Here is a 23,030-nt window from a genome sequence, read left to right as displayed (position 1 = left end):
AAAGGTAAAAAGAAAAGAACTCTTAGGAACTATATTTCTGTTACAGGTATACTTAAAAAGTGGGTGTATAATTTGATTTTATTGTCATAATATGAAAAAGAAACTAGAGGTGGAAAGAGGATCGTACCAGAAAAAGAGGGGAAAAGAGGTCAAATAAGGGAAATTACATTTCAGGAAGTGGCAAAGAAGATCTAATATAATTGAGGGAAAGAAGGCAGGAGAATGAGCATTGTGTGACTCTTGCACTCATCAGATTTTGGTCAAAGAGAGAATATCAGACATATTTGGTTTCACAGAGAAATTTGTCTCACCTTACAGGGAAGTGAAAGAAGAAAGGGGAAAAGAGACCATAAGACTAATACAAGAGAAAAGAGAAGTATTAAGAGAAAGGTGTAAAAATAAGGGGAGGGGCTCTAAAGGAACAGTGCTGTTTAAGGGAAGTAGTCATCAAAAGCAAAATACTAGTGAAAAGGGAAGAGGGAAAGGAATGAGAAAAGCATAACTTAAGCTAAATAAGATGGCAGGAAATACAGAATTATTTATTTTAACTTGGAATGGGAATGGGGTGAACTCTCCCATAAAATGGAAGCAGATAGCAGAACCCTGCAATATGTTGTTGACCAGAAATACATTTAAAGAAGAATGATACATACAGAGTCAAGGTAAAAGACTGGAGCAGAATCTATTATGCTTCAGGTGAAGTAAAAAAATATATATTTCTGATGAAAACACCAGACCTAAACAAAAAATTTGACCTACAAACACAGAACTCAAAAGAATAAAAAGGTAAAAAGAAAAGAACTCTTAGGAACTATATTTCTGTTATAGGTATACTTAAAAAGTGGGTGTATAAATTGATTTTATTGTCATAACATGAAAAAGAAACTAGAGGTGGAAAGAGGATCGTACCAGAAAAAGAGGGGAAAAGAGGTCAAATAAGGGAAATTACATTACATACCCATAGAGGTAGCAACCCTGATCTCAGATCAAGTAAAAGCAAACATACATCTAATTAAAAGCATTAAGAAAGAAAACTATATTTTACTAAAAGGTAGCATAAATAATGAAGCAATATCAATACTAAACATATATGCACCAAGTGCTATAGCATCCAAATTCCTTGAGAAGTTTAAAGATGCAAAAAGAAATAGACAGCAAATTTTTACTAGATAAAGACAACCATAAAATAAATAAGAAAGAAGTTAAGGTTAGAAAACTTAGGTATGATAGATCACTGGAGAAAATTGAATTGAAACAGAAAGGAGTTTTTTTGCTCATTGGTCCATAGAACCTATACAAAAATTGACCATGTATTAAGGCATAAAAATCTGAAAATCAAATGCAGAAAGTCAGAAACAGTAAAAGCATTTTTTCAGATCATGATGCAATAAAAATCATATGCAGTATAACATCAGGAAAAAATAGACCAAAATTAATTGGAAATTAAATAATTTAATCCTAAAAATGATTAGGTGAAACAACAAATCATAGACATAATCAACAACTTTATCCAAGAGAATGAAAATAATGAGAGAACATACCAAAATTTGTGGGATGCAGTGGAAGCAGAAATAAGGGGAAATTTTATATCTTGAGATGCTTATGTGCATAAAATAAAGAGATCAGTGAATTGGGCTTACAATTAAAAAAGCTAAAAACAAATAAAAGAATAAAAAAAAAACCCAATTTAATACTAAATTAGAAATTCTGAAAATAAAAAGTGAGATTAATAAAATTGAAAGTAAAAATATTATTGAATTAATAAATAAAACTAAGACTTGGTTTTATGAAAAATCAAGATAGATATATTCTAATTAATTTGAATAGAAAAAGGAAAGAAGAAAATCAAACTGTTAGTCTCCAAAATGAAAAGGGAGAACTTTCCACCAATGAAGAGGAAATTAGCAATAATTCGAAGTTATTTTGCCCAACTTTTTGCCAATAAATTTGACAATCTAAATGAAATGAAGAAATATCTACAAAAATATAGATTTTCCAGGTTAACAAAAAAAGAAATAAATTATTTAAATAGTCCCATTTTAGAAAAAGAAATAAAAGAACTATTAATCAAAAACCTAAGAAAAATCTCCAGAGCCAGATAAATTTATATTTGAATTTTACCAAACATTTAAATTCATTCCAATTCTATGCAAACTATTTGAAAAAAAATAGGGAAAGAAATAGTACTACCAAATTCCTTTTATGACACAAATTTAGCTGATAGCTAAACCAGATAGGGTGAAAACAGAAAAATAAAATTGTTGACCAATTTGCCTAATGAATATTGATGCAAAAATCTTAAATAAAATATTAGCAACAAGATTACAGAAAGTAATTCCCAGGATAATACACTGTTACCAGGTAGGATTTATACCAGGAATGCAGGGCTGGTTCAGTATTAGGATAATTATTAGCATAATTAATTGTATCAATAACAAAACTAACAAAAACCATATGAATATCTCAATAGATGCAAAAAAAGCATTTGACAAAATCCAATACACATTCCTATTAAAAACAACAGAGAGTATGCAAATAAGTGGATTTTTTTTCTTAAAATGATCAATAGCATGTATTTAAAACAATCAGTAAGCATCACATATAATGGCGACAAACTAGACCCAGTCCCAGTAAGATCAGAAGTGAAACAAGGTTGCCCACTATCACAATTACTATTAAATCTGGTTTTAGAAATTTTAGCTTTGACTATAAAAGAAGAAAAAAGAGATTAAAGGAATTAGAGCAAGCAATGAGGAAACCAAATTATCACTCTTTGCAGATGATATGTTATACTTAGAGAACCCTAGAGAATCAACTAAAAAACTACAAAAAAAATTCATAACTTTAGCAAAGTTGCAGGATATAAAATAACTCCACATAAATCATCAGCATTTTTACATATTATCAACAAAGTCCAGCACCAAGAGATATAAAGAGAAATTCTATTCAAAATAACTGTTGATAGTGTTGGAATCTTTACAAACTGTTAAGTCATTAGAGTTGATAGAGACAATAACTATCCAATTTAGTATGATTGATCTGATCTTACAAAAAGATATTATTGGCCAAAACCTAAAACAAGGTATTAAGTAGAACTACTTGATACAATGCTTGTGTTTACACCTTTACTCATTAGAATTCACAAGTGTGGGAGATTCACAAAGTTAACTGTGTAACTTAGTGAATTCACACCTCCCTTGAAGCTCTTAGGGCCAGAGAACACTCTGGGAAGAAACTCATAATCCCTCTCTCTTGCATCCCACAATCCCTCTCTCTCAGAGGAGAATAAATAGAGCTTCAATGGACCAATCAAGGGAGTTTTTCAAAGTGAAGAAGCTACAAGTCGAGAGTTCAGCTGAATTTAGATTGGAGGGGAGCGTCAAGTGAGTTCAGTCAGAAGCCCTCTCTGAGAGGCAAAACAGATTCAATTTTGTGCTAGCTTTGGAGGCTGAAGAAAGCAGGGGCAGAAGCAAAGGACAAAGCTGCAAGAGCTCTTGGAACCAAGCAGAGAGATAGGCCTAAGCTAACCGGGCTATATTAGAGACAATAAAAGATCTGAACTTTTATCACCTGGCTGCATTTGGGGTAATTATTGATCTGAACTGCAACTAAGGCTGCCTCCAGAAAACCTCCCCAAGAAACCTGCTCTCTCACCCAGAAAGAATTATTATTTTAAAGAAGAACAAGAACTCTTGCAAGGGAAAGTCAGGAACTATATGAACACAACTACAAAACAATTTCCACACAAATAAAGTCAAATATAATCAAATAATCAGAGAGGCTTGGAGAAACTTACATGAGCTGATGCTAAGTGAAAAGAGCAGAACCAAGAGATGATTATAAACTTCAACAACAATACTATATGAGGATGTATTCTGATAGAAGTGGATATCTTCAACAAAGAGAATATCAAATTCAGTTCCAATTGATCAATGATGGACAGAATCAGCTACACCCAGAGAAGGACCACAGGAAAATGAATGGGGGCTACTTGCATTTTTGTTTTTCTCCCCAGGTTATTTTTACCTTCTGAATCAAATTTTCTTATGCAACAAGAGAACTGTACAGATCTGCAACACATATATTGTATTTAAGGTATACTTTAAGATGTTTAACATGTATGAGACTGCCTGCCATCTAGGGGAGGGGGTGGAAGGAGAGAAGGGAAAAATTGGAACAGAAGTTAGTAAAAAAATTACCCATGCATATGTTCTGTCAACAAAAAGCTATAATCAAAAAACATAAATAAAAAAAAGAGTGTCAGTGAAAGTGGTCTAGCTTGTCAGACTTCAAACTATATTGTTAATCAGAGGTCATGAAACCATTTAGTACTGGGCTAAGAAATAGAGTAGTTGATCAATGGAATAGGTTAAGTTCACAGGACAAAATAGTCAATGCCTATAGTAATCTAGGGTTTGAGAAATCCAAAGATCCTAGCTTTGGGGATAAAAACTCATTATTTGACAAAAACTGATGGGAAAATTGGAAACTAGTGTGGAGGAAACTAGACATTGACCCCCACTTAGATAAGATCAAAATAGATTCATGATTTAGATAGAATGAAATTATAAACAAATTAGAAGAACATAGGATAGTTTACCTCTCAGATCTGTAAAGGAGGAAGGAAATGGTTTCCAAAGAACAACTGGAAATCATAACTGAACAACAAATAGATAATTTTGATTATATTAAGTTAAAAATATTTTGTATAGACAAAACTAATGCACACAAGATCAGAAGGGAAACAATAATTTGGGAAAGCATTTTTACATTTAAGAGTTCCAATAAAAGCTTCATTTCTAAAATATGTAGACAATTGCCTCAAATTTATATGAATTCAAGCCATTCTTCAATTGATAAATGGTCAAGGGATATGAATACACAATTTTCAGATGAAAAAATTAAAACAGCTTTAATCATATATAAAGATGCTCTAATCATTATTGATCAGAGAAATGCAAATAGAGAACTCTGAGATAACAGTATACACCTCTCAGATTGGCTAAAATGACAGAAAAAGAAAATGATGAATGTTGGAGGGGATGTGGGGAAACTGGGACACTAATACATTGTTGGTGGAATTGTGAATGGATTCAACCATTCTGGAGAGCAATTTAGAACTGTTCTCAAAAAGTTATCAAACTGTGCATATCCTTTGATCCAGCAGTGTTTCTATTGGGCCTCTATCCCAAAGAGATATTAAAGGAAAGAAAGGGACCCATATGTGCAAAAATGTTGTGGCAGTCATTTTTGTAGTGGCAAGAAACTTTAAACTGAGTGGATGTCCATTAAGTGGAGAATGGCTGAAAAGTTATGATATATGAATGTTAAGGAATATTATTGTTCTGGAAGAAACACTCAGTAGGATGACTTTAGAGAGGCCTAGAGATACATACATTAACTGATGAAGATGAAATGAGCAGAACCAGGACATCATTGTACATGTCAACATCAATATTATAGGACAATCAATTCTGATGAATGTGATTCTTTCCAACAATGAGATGACTGATGCCAGTTCTGATGGTCTTGTGATGAGGAGAGGCATCTACACCAGAGAGAAGACTGGGGAAATGGAATGTGTATCACAACATAGCATTCTCACTCTCTCTGTTGTTTTTATCTTTGCATTTTGTTTTCTTACTCATTTACTTTCCTTATTGATCTGATTTTTCTTGTGCATCAAGAAAATTGTATAACTATGTTTGAACATATTGGACTTAACACATATTTTAACATGTATAACATATATTGGATTGCTTGCTATCTAGGGAAAGGGGTGGAAGGAAGAAGGAGAAAATCTAAAACACAAGTCTATGCAAGGATCAGTGTTGAAAAATTATCCCTTCATATGCCTTAAAAATAAAAAGCTTTAAAAATATTTTTAAATACAAAATAGTTCACAACAAGAAGTTATATTACCCAAATGCAATAGTCACTGTTATAGAGAAACGTCACTAGAGATAAAATGGAAAATAGATTTATTTTCTTTATTTTTTAGAATGTAGTTTGTTTTTTGGTAGCTGCATTTAATTGAATTTTGTTTTCCAATTATCCAATAAAGATAGTTTTCTTGATTCATTTTTATAAGACTTTGAATTACATAATTTGTCCCAAAAGGAATTTGGCAGGATTTCTTCTATTTTTTTTTCAAATAGTTTATTTATGGTTTGGGAATTGTTTAATAGAGGTCATCTGTTACTTCATCTGATCCTGGAGAATGTTTTTTTTTTCCTTAAGGAGTTCATTATAGCTTGATTAATTTTTTTTAAAAATATAAAATAGAGTTAATTAATTGTTTTATTTTCCAGAGTTTGTCTTCTGATTTGGGATTGGAATCTGTCCCACTGATCTGCTCATCTAATGAGCCAGGACCTAGAGTCTCGCTTACTGATTTAGTGTGATTAAGACCCTCTTACCAACTTTCCCAGAGTTTGTTTGAGCTGAGGTGAACACCTTTTTCATCTCAATGAAACTGATCTTTCTTGAAGTTTTTCCAATGCATTTTTTAAAACTTTTTATTGACAGAACTCATGACAGGGTAATTTTTTATAGCATTATCCATTGCACTTACTTCTTTACCGAATTTTTGTCTCCCTCCCTCTACCCCCTCCCCAGATGGCAAGCAGTCCTTTATATGTTAAATAGGTTACAGTATATCCTAGATACAATATATGTGTGCAGAACCAAACAGTTCTCTTGTAATACAGGGAGAATTGGATTCAGAAGGTATAAATAACCCGAGAAGAAAAACAGAAATGCAAGCAGTTTATCTTCATTTCCCAGTGTTCTTTCTTTGAGTGCAGCTGCTTTTGTCCATCCTTGCTCAATTGAAACTGAATTAGCACTCTTTATCGAAAAGATCTACTTCCATCAGAATACATCCTCAAACAGTATCATTGTTGAGGTATATAATGATCTCGTGGTTCTGCTCATTTCACTTAGCATCAGTTCATGTAAGTCTTGCCAGTCCTCTCTGTATTCATCCTGCTGGTCATTTCTTACAGAACAATAATATTCCATAACATTCATATACCACAATTTACTCAACCATTCTCCAATTGATGGGCATCCATTCATTTTCCAGCTTCTAGTCACTACAAACAGGGCTGCAACAAACATTTTGGTCCCTTTCCTTTCTTTAGTATCTCTTTGGGGTATAAACCCAATAGAAACACTGCTGGATCAAAGGGTATGCACAGTTTGATAACTAAAATTAAGTGTGGGTCAATGCCTAGTTTCTGCTATACTAATTTCCAATTTTCCCAGCAATTTTTTGACAAATACTGCATTCTTATCCCAAAAACTGGAGTCTTTGGGTTTGTAAAACACTAGATTATTAAAGTTATTGGCTGTTTTGTCCTTTGAGCCTAACCTATTCCATTGATCAACTAATCAATTCCTTAGCCAATACCAGATGGTTTTAGTAACTGCTGCAACATAATATAATTTTAGATCTGGTACAGCTAGGCCACCTTCATTTGATTTTTTTTCATTAATTCCCTTGAAATTCTTGATCTTTTGTTTTTCCATATGAACTTTGTTGTTATTTTTTCTAGATCGTCAAAATAGTTTTTTGGGAGTCTGATTGGTACAGCGCTAAACAAATAGATTAGTTTAGGTAGTATGGTCATCTTTATTATATTTGCTCTCCCAATCGAAGAGCATTTAATATTTTTCCAGTTGATTAGATCAGACTTAATTTGTGTGGAAAGTGTTTTGTAGTTTTGCTCAAAAAGTTTCTGATTTTCCCTTGGCAGATACATTCCTAAATATTTTATACAATCAGTAGTTACTTTAAATGGTATTTCTCTTTGTAACTCTAACTGTTGGATCTTGTTAGTGATGTATAAGACTGATGATGACTTATGTGGGTTTATTTTGTATCCTGCAACTTTGCTAAAGGTGTGGATTGCTTCTATTAACCTTTTAGTAGAGTCTCTCAGGTTCTCTAAGTATACCATCATATCATCAGCAAAGAGTGATAATTTGGTTTCCTCATTGCCTATTCTTATTCCTTTAATCTCTTTCTCAACTCTTATTGCCAAAGCTAGCATTTCTAATACAATATTAAATAGTAACAATGATGGTGGGCAACTTTGTTTCACTCCTGGTCTTATTGGGAATGGTTGCAGTTTGTCCCCATTACATATGATGCTGACTGCTGGTTTTAAATAGATGCTCCTGATTATTTTAAGGAAAAGTCCATTTATTCCTATACTCTCAAGAGTTTTTAATAGAAATGGATGTTGGATTTTATCAAATGCTTTTTCTCCATCTATTGAGATGATCATATGGTTTTTGTTAATTTGATTATTAATATGGCCAATTATATTGATAGTTTTCCTAATATTGAACCAGCCCTGCATTCCTGGTATAAATCCTACTTAATCATGGTGTATTATCCTGGGGATGATTTTCTGGAGTCTTTTTGCTAATATCTTTTTTAAGATTGTAGCTTCAATATTCATTAGGGAGATTGGTCTGTAATTTTCTTTCTCTGTTTTGAACCTACCTGGTTTAGGTACCAGTACTATGTCTGTGTCATAAAAGGAATTTGGTAGGACTCCTTCATTCCCTATTTTTTCAAATAATTTATATAGCATTGGGGCTAATTGTTCTTTGAATGTTTGGTAGAATTCACATGTAAATCCAACTGGTCCTGGGGATTTTTTTTAAGGGAGTTGATTAATAGCTTCTTCTATTTCTTTTTTCTGAAATGGGAATATATAAGCAATTTACTTCCTCCTCTGATAATCTGGGAAGCTTATATTTTTGGAGATGGTCATCCATTTCACTTAGGTTATCAAATTTATTGGCATAAAGTTGGGCAAAGTAACCCCTTATTGTTTCTTTAATTTCCTCTTTGTCAGTGGAAAGTTCTCCCTTTTCATTTTTAAGACTACTATTTTGATTTTCCTCTCTCCTTTTTCTAATCAGATTTACCAAAGGTTTATCGATATTCCTGTTTTTTTTTTTATAAAATCAACTCTTAGTTTTATTTATTAATTCAATAGTTTTTACTTTCTATATTATTAATTTCTCCTTTTAATTTTAGAATTTCAAATTTAGTAACTGATTGGGGATTTTTAATTTGGTCTTTTTCTAACTTTTTAAGTTGCAGCCCCAATTCATTCATCTTCTCTTTCTCTATTTTATTCAAGTAAGCCTCTAAAGATATGAAATTTCCCCTTATTACCGCTTTGGCTGCATCCCATAAATTTTGGTATGATGTCTCACCATTGTCATTATCTCAAGTGAAATTATTGTGTCTATAATTTGCTGTTTCACCCAAACATTCTTTAAGATGAGATTATTTAGTTTCCAATTACTTTTTGGTCTATTTACACCTAACTTTTTGTTGAATGTAGTTTTTATTGCATTGTTATCTGACAAAAAAGCGTTTACTATTTCTGCCTTCCTGCATTTAATTTTGAAGTTTTTATGTCCTAATATATGATCAATTTTTGTGTAGGTTCCATGAACTGCTGAGAAGAAAGTATACTCCTTTCTGTCACCATTCAGTTTTCTCCAGAGATCTATCATACCTAATTTTTCTAATATTCTATTTACCTCTTTAATTTCTTTCTTATTTGTTTTGTGATTTGATTTATCTAAATCTGAGAGTGCAAGATTGAGATCTCCCACTATTATTGTTTTGCTGTCTATTTTTTCTCGCAACCCTCTTAACTTCTCCTTTAGGAAGTTAGATGCTATACCACTTGGTGCATATGTGTTTAATACTGATATTGCTTCATTGTCTATAGTACCCTTTAGCAAGATATAGTTTCCTTCCTTATCTCATTTAATTAGATCAATCTTTGCTTTTGCTTGATCTGAAATAAGGATGGCTACCCCTGCTTTTTTGACTTCACCTGAAGCATAATAGATTCTACTCCAGCCTTTTACCTTTACTCTGTATGTATCTCCCTGTTTTAAATGTGTTTCCTGTAAACAACATATTGTAGGGTTCTGACTTTTGATCCAGTCTGCTATCCACCTCCTCTTTATGGGAGAGTTCATCCCATTCACATTTACAGTCAAAACAACCAATTCTGTATTTCCTGCCATCCTAATATCCCCAAATTATACTTTTCTTTTTCTTGCCCTCCTTCCCTTCTTCCCTAGTATTAAACTCATTGTTCCCACTTGAGCTACGCAACTCTCCCTCTTTAGTATCCCTCCTTCCTCCCTTTGAATCCCTTCCCCTTTCTTGTACCCTTCCCTTATTACTCTTTTTTTCCTTTTCCCTTTTCCTCTCCCACTTTTTAATGAAGTGAAAGAAGAATCTCTGTAAAATAATTATGTCAATTATTTCCTCTTTGAGCCAACACTGATGAGATTAGGATTCACACAATGTTCCTCTCCCTCTCTAAGTTCCCTCAGATATGATAGGTTTCCTTTGCCTCATTGTTGCATATAGTTTCCCTCTTTTCATCTCCCCTTTTCCCTTTTTCTGACACTATCCCCTTTCCATTTCTACTTCCTTTTTTATATTATATCAGTAAAATCAAATTATACATATGGTTTTTTTATGTATATTCACAACAGAAATACAGTTCTCAAGAGTTCCTTTTACCTTTTTCTACTTCTCTTGAATTCCGTTGTTGCAGATCAAATTTTTTGTTTAAGTCTGGTTTTTTCCCTTAGAAACAAATGGAATTCCACTGTTTCATTAAATGTCCATCTTCTTCCATGGAAAAAAATATTCAGCTTAGCTGAGTAGTTTTTTCTTCACTGCATTCCAAGCTCTTTTGCCTTTCGGAATATCTGATTCCAGGCCCTTCCATCCTTTAATGTTGAGGCAGCCAGATCTCATGTGACGCTTATTGTGGCATCTCGATATTTGAGCTGTTTTTTTCCTGACTGTAAAATTTTTTAAAGAAAAAAAACTAAAGAGTTTGAAAATGCTGAAGTTTGGCCACAATATTCCTCGGAGTCTTTATTTTAGGGTCTTTTCCAGAAGGTGTTTGATGAATTCTTTCAACGTCTATTTTATCTTCAAGTTCTATTACTTCTGTGCAGTTCTCTTTGATGATTTCCTGTAAAATGGTATCTACGCTCTTTTTTTCATCATAATTTTTGGGTAGTCCAATGATCCTCAGGTTATCTCTCCTAGATCTATTTTCCAGGTCTGTGGTTTTTCCAAGTAAATATTTGACATTTTTTTCCAATCTTTAATTTTTTTTTTTTTGTTTTCCTTGACTGATTCTTGATTTCTCAATGAGTCAGTCATTTCTATTTGTTCAGTTCTGATTTTTAGTGAGTTATTTTCTTCATTAGCTTTTTTTTTTTTTACTTTTTTTTGTATATGTCCAATTGAGTTGTTTTACTCTATGGAATTTTTTTCCATTTCACTATTTTTTTTGTGACTTATTTTCTTTTTCCAGTTCATAAATTCTGTTTTCCTGCACTTCTTGGGAGTTTTTTTTACCTTTTCCAGTTCACATTTCAGGAAGTTGTTTTCTTTATCCACTTTATCATTTTTTTTCTTTTAGTGAGTTATGTGCTTTTTCTGTACTCTCTTGCATAGCTTCTCTTTCCTTTCCCCATTTCTCTTCTAGCTCTCTTTTAAGGTTTTTAGTAATCTCCTCTAGGAGAGCCTTTTGTATTGGGGACCAATAATTGTCTGGAGACTGTCTGCTATTAGTTTCTTCAGGGTTGAAAAGCTGTTCTCTTTCTGTATAGAAACTATCAATAGTCCTTTAGATTTTTTTTTTTTACTCATTTTGTTAGAGTCTGTAAGGTCTGCCTTCAGGGCCAGGAGGTTACCAACTTCCTCTGCAGAACAGTGAAAGGTGTATGGATGGGTAGCTGTCCTGCCAGCTGGCTACAAAAAGATCTGGTGGTGATCCCACCCTGGGGCTCTGGGTATTAGCATTTGAGCAGTGAATGGCTTTGCAGGGACCAGAACTGTCTACCCCAGAAGCACAGTCTGCTGGGGAAGTTCTATTGCCCCAGGCCAAGCCCCCCACTGTGCAGATCAGAGGCTGCCCAGATTGTACCCCACTGCTGTGCACATCAGTAACTGCCCCCGCAAAAGCCCCAAACTGTGGGATGTGGCTACAGGCTGCGTTATAGTCTGCCTGAGTCACTTCCGGGTTTGGGTAGTTACAGCCAGATCTCTTTAGGTTCTGGCTTTTTTTAGAGTACCCTCTGTTTTAGGCTTTTATTTCTCTGCCAGTTTACTGCTTTGTAGTCAAGGCAGAGCAATTAGCCTATAGCAGAGTTGTCTCTATAACTTCTCTAGCCACAGAGATCACCCCCACTCCGGTCTGCTCGGGATTCTAGTCTCTTGCTGCCTGTGCTAGTCTGGTCCTGGCCCCTCAGGACAAACCTTTCCTGGTGATCTTCCAGATTGACTTCAGCTGGTAAGTTGTAGTGCTTCTAATCTTCATGAACTTAAGCAGTGAAGAGTTGTTTTTGAGGCTGAATTAAATAGTTGGTTATGAGGGGAATGAGAGGAGCTTAGAGAGTTGTTTGTGCCTTCTCCGCCATCTTAGCTCCGCCCCCCTCCCCCCCCCCACCCCATGCATCTTAAGCTGGAAAGTGGTTTCATTCTGTCAGACTGTATTCAAAGGATTGGTTTCATGTGGTTTTTGAGAGAAATTGGGAGAACTAGAGTAGCTCCCTGGCTTCACTCTGTCACTCTCATTCCCAATGAGCTTTCCTAGTTTTCTTCCTTTCAATTGTATTCTCTTTTTTTTTATTTTCAAAATTTCTAATTTGCTATTTAGCTGGGAATTTTTGCTTTGTGATTTTTCTACTTTTTTCCAGTTGCATGTGCATGTCATTTTTTCCCACATTTTTCTATGTTTTATTCATACAAGCATTTAGAAATATAAAAATTTCCCCCAAGAACTGCATTGGCTGCACGTTTTGGTATGTTTTCTCATTATCGTTGTTTTCTTTGATGAAGTTATTGATTATTCCTTTGATATCTTGTTTTAACAATTCATTCGTCAAGATTAGATAAACTTTAATTTATCTTTCCAAGACCCTTCATTACAAATAATATTTATTGCATCATAATTTGAAAATGATGCATTTAATATTTCTGCCTTTCTGCATTTGATTGTGAAGTTTTATGTATTTATATTAGGTCAGTACTTTTGCTGCTGCCATGTATCACTAAGAAAAAAAAAAAGTATATTCCTTACTATCCCCATTCAATGTTCTCCAGAGGTTTATCATATTCATTTTTTTAGAGTTCTATTCACCTTTTTACCTTATTTCTTGTTTATTTTGTGGTTAGATTTTTCTAATTCTGAGAGGGGGTCTGAGATCCCTTACTAATATAGTTGTGCTGTATATTTCTTCCAGTAACTTACTTATCTAGTCTAAGAATCTAAATGCTACAGCACTTGGTGCATATGTACTTCATAGTAATATTATTTCATTGTCTGTTATACCATAGCAAGATGTAATTCCCTTCCTTATCTCTATTAATTAGAGCTACTTTTGTTTTGCCTTTATCTGAAATCAATACTACTATTCCTGCTGTTTTCACTTCAGCTGAAGCATAATATTTTCTTTACAGTTCTTTGACTTTACTTTGTGCATGCCTCTCATTTTTGATTTTTTTTCTTGTAACGACAGATTGTACAATTCTGTTGTTTTGTTTTGTTTTTTTCCACTGTGCTTGCCCCTTCTGTTTCATTGGAGTGTTCATCTCATTCAGATTATCACTTAGGATTACTGACTGTGTATTTTCCTCCCTTTTATTTTCTCCAATTCATTTTTTTCCCTCCCCTTTCATCGTGTTGCTCTTCACCAGTATTTTGCTTCTGGTCCCCAACTTCCTCAATCTGACATCTCTTCTCTCCCTCCTTCCCCAACCCTCCACACCCAGCTTTTCTTTCCTCTTTCCTCTTCTACTTTTCTATAAGATAAATTTCTATACCCAACTGATAGAACATATTATTCCCTCTTTGGGCCAAATCTGATGAGAGTAAGATATGAAAAATGTTCACTCACTCTCTTTTTTTCCCTCTACTGTAAAAGATTTTTGTACCTCTTTATATAAATTAATTTACCCTGTTCTGTATTCCTTTTTCTTTACTCCTATTATAAAGGGCTGAAACTCTAGAGACGATGCACTGAGGTTGGACAATCGAGCATTTAAGGCTAATTATTAATTGGACAATACTATATAAGCATATGCTTGGAAAATGGCCCTTCCTACTATCCTGTGCTGGCTTGATAATTGGTGTATACAGAGAATTGTAGGAGGAACTAGGGGGTAAAGTAAGACTAGCTAGGGTCACTTTGGTAGTAGACATGGAAGAAAGAGGTTGTGGAGATTTTGTGTCCATTCAATTCACTTCTACCTTTAAAGAGCAAGAATAAAGATCAAGGGCTTTTGCTTATCCTTACTCCAGCTGATTCCAAGACATCCAGGGTGCTAACTCAGTCTTCACATTTGGTGCCCAATGTGTGAACAAAGGACCCTAATTTCACTGAAGAAGTCTCCAGTGACCAGGAAATAGGGTGAGTATTTTAATAGACAAAGAGGTGTAATGGACTGAGGCTTGAGTTGATGCACTGAGGTCCCAAGCACGTGAGGCTAAATAGTAATTGGACCATACTCTATAAATATACATGCTTGGAGAAACAATGGCCCCTGCCAACTCTTTGTGCAAGTCCTGATGTGTTGTATAGGAAATGACGTTTTGGGTGGGTGGAGGCAAAGGAGTAGAGAGAAAAGTGGAAGGAGAGACTGCTGGCTGGTGTCTTGACACAGCTGCTCGCATTGTCATTGCGACAGCCTTTCATCTCCAATCCCCCTCTGCTAGCTGGCTTCCGGTTGCAGCTGCCCATATTGCTATTGCAATCTTTCTTGCCCATATTGCTATCACAATCCTTCTTCACCTCTTCACTTCAATAAAGATTGAAGATTTTTCCCTTAAGTTGAATTCCTGACTCTGGCTGATTTTAAATACATGGTCATCACAAAGAGGGAACTTACTCAGTTAAGGTCTAAACTTGGAACCTTTTCTATCTGAAATGGGGCAGATATTAGAAAAAAGATTCTCCCCCAGCTCCAGCCCCAGCCTCATGCCCATTCCCACCCTGAGAAGGAGCTATAGAAAACATGCTTAAGTTGATCCAGGGACAAGGCTTAATTATAACTTTGCTGCAGGTTGATATAATCTTGGGTACATCAGCGTGCACATCCCCTTGGTTCTTAAAGGAAGAAGAGATAGTGCTATATAATTGGAAGCTTGTAGGAGATCAGCTATGTGAGTACTACAATGATAAATGTCCTCAATCAATTTCCAAGGAAACATTTTATATGTACAACATAAAACAATTGGCCTTAAAGAATCCTGCAAGTTATAAAAAAAAAGAAAAATTTTCAGAGCAGCCAGATGAGGAAGAACACCAGAGTGCATGAGGAGTTAAATGAGGATGAAAGGTATGGTGATTCTTACTCTCACAGCCCAGCTTCAACCCTACCTAAACCAGAACTGGTTCTTGACATGCTCCCATCAACTTCATCTTCCTGGATAGAGGGAGGAGGAGTAGTGGAAGGGCAGTGACACAAACAGCACCTCTCCCCACCCAGTAATCACCCCCTCATATGACTAGATTGCAAAAGGCAGTATGTAAGGCCACAGAACAAGGGCAGGTTATAGGTGATTTGCAAATTGGAATGTATCCTGTGATTCAACAATTTAACTCTTCAGGTAAAGAAAGTAGAAGATACACTCCTTTTGATATAGAAATCTTCAAAGATCTGAAAAAGGCTTGCACTCTTTATGGGACTACATCAACTTAGATTAAGATGTTATAATAGAATTTGGTTTATGAAATCTTAACCCCTAGTGACTGGAAATCTATAGCAAGGCTATGTTTAGAACCTGGACAGAATTGTTGTGGCTTTCTGAATATAGTGAACTCTATAGGATACAAGCCCAACAAAATGGTCATAGTGGAGTTAATCCTCCAATCACCTATGACCAAGTAGCAGGTATAGGTTCTTATGCAGGAATTTCAGTACAAATTAATTACCCTATAGCAGCATATGAGCAAATTGCTGCTCCTGCTATCAAAACATGGGGTTTTCTCTCCAGTAAACATGACAAGAGTGAAGCCTCCACAAAAATAGCACAAGAACCAAATGAACCCTTTGCTGATTTTGTGGGACATTGGCAGACAGTAGATATGAACTACAGGTGACAATGCAGTAACAAACATTATGATAAGGCAACTTGCTAAAGAAAATGCTAATGAGGTTTGTAAAAAAATTATTCTAGAATTATGCAAGGATGCTCCTTTAGAGGAGATCATAAGACACTGTGCCACAGTGGTCACAAATACCTTTTATAGCAAAGCTATAATGCGGACTTCCCAAGATCTGAACATGGGGAGACAAGGTCCCTTTTGGAAAGGGACTTCCAAAGAGACTCATCAATGCTTTCAATTTGGTAAAGTAGGGCATCTGAAAGCTCAATGTTGGCGTAGAGACAGAGTGAGAAAACAGGATGGGAGAACAAGACCCAAAACCTAATGTCCAAAATGCAACAGAGGCTTTCATTGGGCTTCAGAATGTAGACTGATTCAGGGAAACGGGATGAGGGGCCCAGCCCCAGGGAACAAAACAAAAAATACTTGGGCATGATGGCAGCTGATGCTACACCCAGAGAGTGCCTAGAAGTCCAGTTCCCAGACATGACCAATCAGCCAGGAAGCCATATGATGGGATAAAGGTATTATACAATCAAGCATCCAGGAAGCAACCTGATGGGAGAAAGGAATTACAATTAGAGAGAATAGAGTTGTATGCAGCTGGGACAACTGAGATACCCCCTGGAGAGGTAAAATCTGTTCCTCTCCAGCCTATGGATCCTTTGCCTCCAGGCACAGTAGGCTTGACCATTTCACCTCCTGAGAGTCCATACAAAACAGTGTCCATCCACACTGATGTGGGAAACTGGGGAATGTGTAGATAACATCACAGTCACTAATACAGGTAGACAATGTGTGACTCACTATGTATATAATTGGCATATAATTAGAAGGATTGGTAGACACAGGTGAAGATCGTACAGTCCTTAGAGGTGCCAACTGGCCCAGTCACTGGCCAAAGATTAAGGCAGACACCTACATGTCTAGAGTAGGGGGGTCAATAGCAGCTGAAGTTAGTTCTACTCCTTTGAGATGGATATTTGAAGGTGAAACAGGAGTTGTTACTCCCTTTATAGTTGAAAAAATACCCATCAATCTATGGGGAAGAGACATTGTACAACAATTAGGATTAAAAATGAGTACCTCGTTTTTTAAGGCAGAGCTGCTGTTGAAGGCCTGCCAATACTTCCACCTGTTCCTATCCAATGGAAAACCTATACACCAGTGTGGATAGAACAGTGGCCCTTAAGAAGCAATAAAATTCAGGCCTTATTAGATATAGTACAGGACCAACTTGACCAACGATACTTACAACCTAATCTAAGTCCTTGGAATTCCCCAGTATTTGTTGTAAGAAAGAAATATGGAAAATGGAGGATGTTGACTGATTTCAGAAAGGTAAATGAACACATGGAAACTATGGGAACTCTTCAGCCTGGACTACCATCTCTTATCAATTGCCTAGAGTCCCCTTTGGGTCATAGATATTAAGGACTGTTTCTATTCTATCCCTCTGGATAAGGAGGATATAAAAAGATTTGCCTTTTCAGTGCCTAGTGTTAACTTAGCTGAGCCTTATAAAAGATATGAATGGACAGTTTTGCCACAGGGAATGAAAAACAGCCCTACTATGTGTCAAATGTATGTTGCTGCTGCTTTTACTCCAGTAAAAAAAAAAAATTTCCAAAAGTTATGTTACTACATTACATGGATGATATATTAGGATGTACATCAGGGGAACAAATGTTAGAAGCATGTCTACAAAAGACCATGGAAACATTAAGATACTACAAACTGCATATAGCTCCAGAAAAAATTCAAAGACATGCTCCTTTTCAATATTTAGGATATGAAGTATACCCTAAGGTGCTTAAGTACAAAAACTGTCCTTAAGAACAGAGAAGCTAAACACCTTAAATGAGTTTTGGAACTTGATAGGAGATACCCAATGGATGTGAGCAGTGTTAGGCTTGACTACCTATCAATTGCAACCATTATATGTTATTTTAAGTGGAGACAAGGCTTTCAATTCACAACTCCAGCTTACAAAAGAAGCTCAAGAGGCTTTGAGAGAAGTTGAACTGGCTTGAAAGAGTCACTCAAAAACCCTTGGAAATAGCAATTTTTGCTACACAAGAGGCACCCACAGCAGTCCTTCATCAAGGGGACAGTGTGATAGAGTGGGTGAACCTCCCAGCACAACCAGAACAAAGCCTTACTCCTTACCCAGTGCTTGTGGCTAGAATTTTATTAAAGGCCATTAAGCGAGCAGTACAATTATCTGGGACAAGACCTGACAAGATATACACCTTTTATACTAATACACAAATTAATGTGTGCTGTGAAACCATCCCAGAGTGGCAAATTTTATTAGCCTTGGCTCCAACTTTTACATGTGTCTCCATTAAAGATAACTAGATTATTGCATAATTGGTGATGGATTCTTGAAGAAAAGGTTTCTAAAATTCCTCTTAAAGGACCAACTATCTTTACAGATGCATCCAAACATAATATTTGCGCTGTATACTCTTGTGACAACTATAAAGAGAGTAGTTAAAACTCCTTTTCAGTCCACTCAGCAGAAAGAATTGTATGCAATCATTCTAGCTCTTACTTATAATCCAGGAGATATAAATATAATATCTGATTCAGCCTATTCAGTAGGTGTGGTACAAAGAATTGCCACAGACCAAATAAAATTTGTAGCCTCTTAATATATATATATATATATAATCAGATATTTAAGAAACTTCAAGAGTAAGTGAGAAAGCATCCAGGTAAGATTTATATTTTGCATGTCCACTCTCATAGTGGATTTCCAGGTCCTATTTTTGATGGTAATTCAAAGGCAGATAGCCTTCTAACTATGTTGGTCAATATTCTTTTATTTCAAGAAGCCCAGGAATCTCATTCTAAGTATAATCAGGCTGCTCGAGCTTTACATTTACAATTTGGAATAACAAGAGAGGAAGCAAGGAACATAGTAAAAGCCTGTACAGCTTGCCTTCTTTCCCATGCTCCTATACTGCCTCCATAAAAAACCCTCTTGGTTTGAGAACTAATGAAATTTGGCAAATGGATGTGACCCATTATAAATCTTTTGGTCGCCTGTCTTTTATCCACATTGTGATAGACAACTTTTCAGGATTCACTTTTGCAATACCAGCAGTAAAAGAGACAGCTGGAATGGTCACTGAATTCCTTATGCAAGCATTTGCAATTATGGGTGTGCCACAAGCCATAAAAACAGATAATGGACAAGCATATACTTCTAAACATTTTACACTTTTGTGCATAGTATAAGATTTTACACACTACTGGAGTACCTTTTAATCCTCAAGGACAGGCGATAGTTGAGAGGAGAAAGAGAGATATTAAGATGCTCCTCCAAAAACAAAAGAAAAGGGGAGCCACAGGTAACCCTAGAGCACTTCTAAATCTAGCCCTTTATACTATTAACTTCTTGATTTTTGACAAAGATGCACTGGCTCCAGCAGACAGGTTTTATAACCCACCAGAAGAGCAGTGTCCAATGCAAGCGACTCCACTATCTTTAGATAATCACCAGGTGATGCGGAGAGATCCAGAAAGTGGTGAATGGAAGGGACCAGATATGTTAACTGCGTTGGGGAGAGGGTTTGCTTGTATCTCTACAGGTAGAGAATGGATCAGATGGGTGCCAACAAGCCATATTCACCTTGTCCATTGGAGAGAGATGGAGCAGACCCTTGAAATGAAGAAGACTCAAGAAACATCAAATGGTTCCATTGCTGATTGTGCCCACCATTGAAAGATCATGGCAGTTATGGTATTTGACTCATGGACATCAAAAATTGTTAGACTTCAAAACCCTCAGGAATCATTGGAATCTTGGAAACATGAAGAGATTGTTGTAGGACTAGAAAACCCTCAGGAATCATTGGATTCTCTGAGACATGATGAGATTGTTGTAGGACTTCAAAACCTTCAGGAATCATTGGATTTTTTGAGAAATGATAATACTGTTGCAGGACTTCAAAATCTGCTGGAATCATTAAATTTCCTTACACATAAAAAGACTGTTGCAGGACTTCAAAAGCTTTTGGGGATCATTGGATTCCCTGACATGTGAAGCAATGGACGATAGATTGGTTTTGGACTATCTCTTGGTTGCTGAAGAAGGCATATGTGTGACTGTGGTAAACATACCTTCCTTCTAGAACTTCTGGAAATCTTTTACAATACCATGTTGATCCATATTATTTGTTATATCACTACTTGCATTTACAATTCATGTTTCTTACGCCACATTGAGCCTGTACTGGCTGTGAGGAGAATCAACACTAATAGCCTGTGCATTATTGCTATGTGGTTGTGCATACCTGTTTCTAATACCTTCCTTCAGCAAAAAAAAAAAAAAACAAAAAAAAAAAAAAAAAAAAAAAAACCCTGTAGCAATCCCCACTTCCTTTTGGTGCTTTTCATCTCCCTTCCTGAGATGCCAGGGAAGTTGTGATCATCTCCTTTTTAATTCTTTCATCTCCCTTTTTGAGAAGTCAGGGGTGGCATGATCACTTCCCTTTAGATATTGTCACCTCCTTTCCTGAGAAGATAGGGAGGGCATGATCACCTCCTTTTTGGGGTTCCCACCTCCCTGAAGTCAGGGATGGCATGACCACCTGTGTTCTAAAACAAAAGAAAGCAGGAAATGTAAAGGGCTGAAACTCTTGAGTCGATGTTGGAGGTTGGACAATTGAGCACTTAAGGCTAATTATCGATTGGACAATACTCTATAAGTATATGATTGGAAAATGGTCCTTCCCACTATCCTGTCCTGGCTTGATAATTGGTGGATACAGAGAATTGTAGGAGGGACTAAAGGGTGGAGTAAGACTAGCCAGGGTCACTTAGATGGTAGACAAGAAAGAAGAAGATAGTGGAGATTCTGCATCTGTCTGATTCACTTCTACTTTAAAGACCAAGAATAAAGACCAAGGACTTTTGCTTATCCTTACTCTGGCTGATTCTAAGGCATCCATGGTGCTAACTCGATCTTCACATCTTACTACAATCATTTTTGCCCATTATTTTTTATATCATATAATTTTACATCATAAAATATAAAATTTATAAAATCACATCACAATATATATCCACAACCTCTGTCTATGTGTAGTCCTACTAATTGACCTCATAGGGATAAAAGTTCTCAAGAGTTACAAGTGTAATTTTCCCATTTGGGGATGTATAAAAGTTTATAGTTATTTAACAACATTTGCTTTTCTTTTCTGTTTACATTTTAATTTTTCTCTTGAATCTTGTAGTTGAAGATAAAATTTCCTCTCCATCTCTGATCATTTCATCAGGAAAATTTTAAAGCCTCATACTTTATTGAATGTCAATCTTTTCAACTGAAAATATATGAACATATACTTCAGTTTTGCTGGATAATTGTTTCTTGCTTCTAACCCAAGCTCCTTTTCCTTCCAGAATATATATAATATTCAATGTCTTCCATTCCTTTAATATAGTGGCTGTGAAGTATGGTGTAATCCAAACTGTGCCTCATTGATACTTGATTTTTTTTATTATTGTGTGTGTGTGTGTGTGTGTGTGTGTCTTTTTCTTTTTCTTTTTGTTCCCAAATTTCTTGCAACATTTTCCTTTTGAACTGATAATATTGTGTTTTGGCTACGATTTTCTTTGGAGTTCTTTCAATGATATTTTGTCCTTTTATTCTAGCATGTTAGGACAGTTTTCTTGAAACATAATGTTCAGACTCTTTTTTTTTTTACCATAGCTTTCTTTTTTGATCATAGCCTTTAGATGAATAAATCTTAAATAATAAATAATTCGTAAATTTTCTTATCCGAACCTATCTTTTAAGTCATTTGTTGTTGTTGTTGTTGTTGTTTTCTTTGTTTTTCCAATGAGATAGTTATATTTTCTTCCTTTCAAAAATTCTTCTAATCTTTTTTTTTCCCTGATCCTTGACATCTCATAAAATCATTAACTGCCACTTGTCTAAATCTAAATTTTTAAGAATTTATTTTCTTAAATTAATTTTTTTTACATTTTCTCCCCTTTATCCACTTCTACTTTTAAATGTTATGTTTTCTTCAATGAGTTTTTCCCATTTGTCCAATTCTATTTTTTAAGCAATTGTTTTATTCAATCATTTTTTGTGCTTCTTTTTATAACTTGTCCATATTCCCTCCCCCCAATAATTCTCCTGCATAATCCTTATTTTCTCATAACTATTATTATAACTTTCTTTCTTTACAAAATTCTTTTGAACCCTTTATAGAGGACTTTTTGTGCTTGGGAACAATTCATGTTCCCAGGTGAAGCTTCATATGTGGCATTTTTCCATTGCTATCATCTTCTATGTTTTCTGATTTGAGCTTCCTTATTGCCATGATGGTTTTCTATGATCAAAACTGTTTTCTGTTTCTTATTCACTACTGTTGTTATTATTATTAGGTAAAATTTTATTAAGATATTCAGTTTGACTGCTTCCTAGGAGTTTTACCAGTTAAAATCAGCACTTCTTAACAAAGTAATGTTTTATTTGATCCTTTTGATTAGTTGTCATTTAGCATAACCAAAGTCTATAGGGAACCAGATACTGACAATGAATCATATTTTTATGAGAATAATCATTCACAAAGTACCACCTAGAGAGGGCAAACTGCCATTTGATTACACATTTGTTGTAGTTAAAAGAGCTTGAAATCAGAGGTTTTATTGTGTTATTGAATTCAACATAATTCATTAATTGAATTTCTTATACATGAGGTAGTTTATTAAATTCTAAGGAGAAAATAAACATATGAATTAATGAATGGATAGGTAGGTAAGTAAATAGATAGGTAGATAGATAAATACATAGACAGATAGATTAAAAAGAATAGTGGACC

This window comes from Antechinus flavipes, chromosome 1 (genome assembly GCF_016432865.1).
Source record: "Antechinus flavipes isolate AdamAnt ecotype Samford, QLD, Australia chromosome 1, AdamAnt_v2, whole genome shotgun sequence".
Taxonomy (NCBI): domain Eukaryota; kingdom Metazoa; phylum Chordata; class Mammalia; order Dasyuromorphia; family Dasyuridae; genus Antechinus; species Antechinus flavipes.
Note: the sequence above shows the minus strand (reverse complement) of the source record.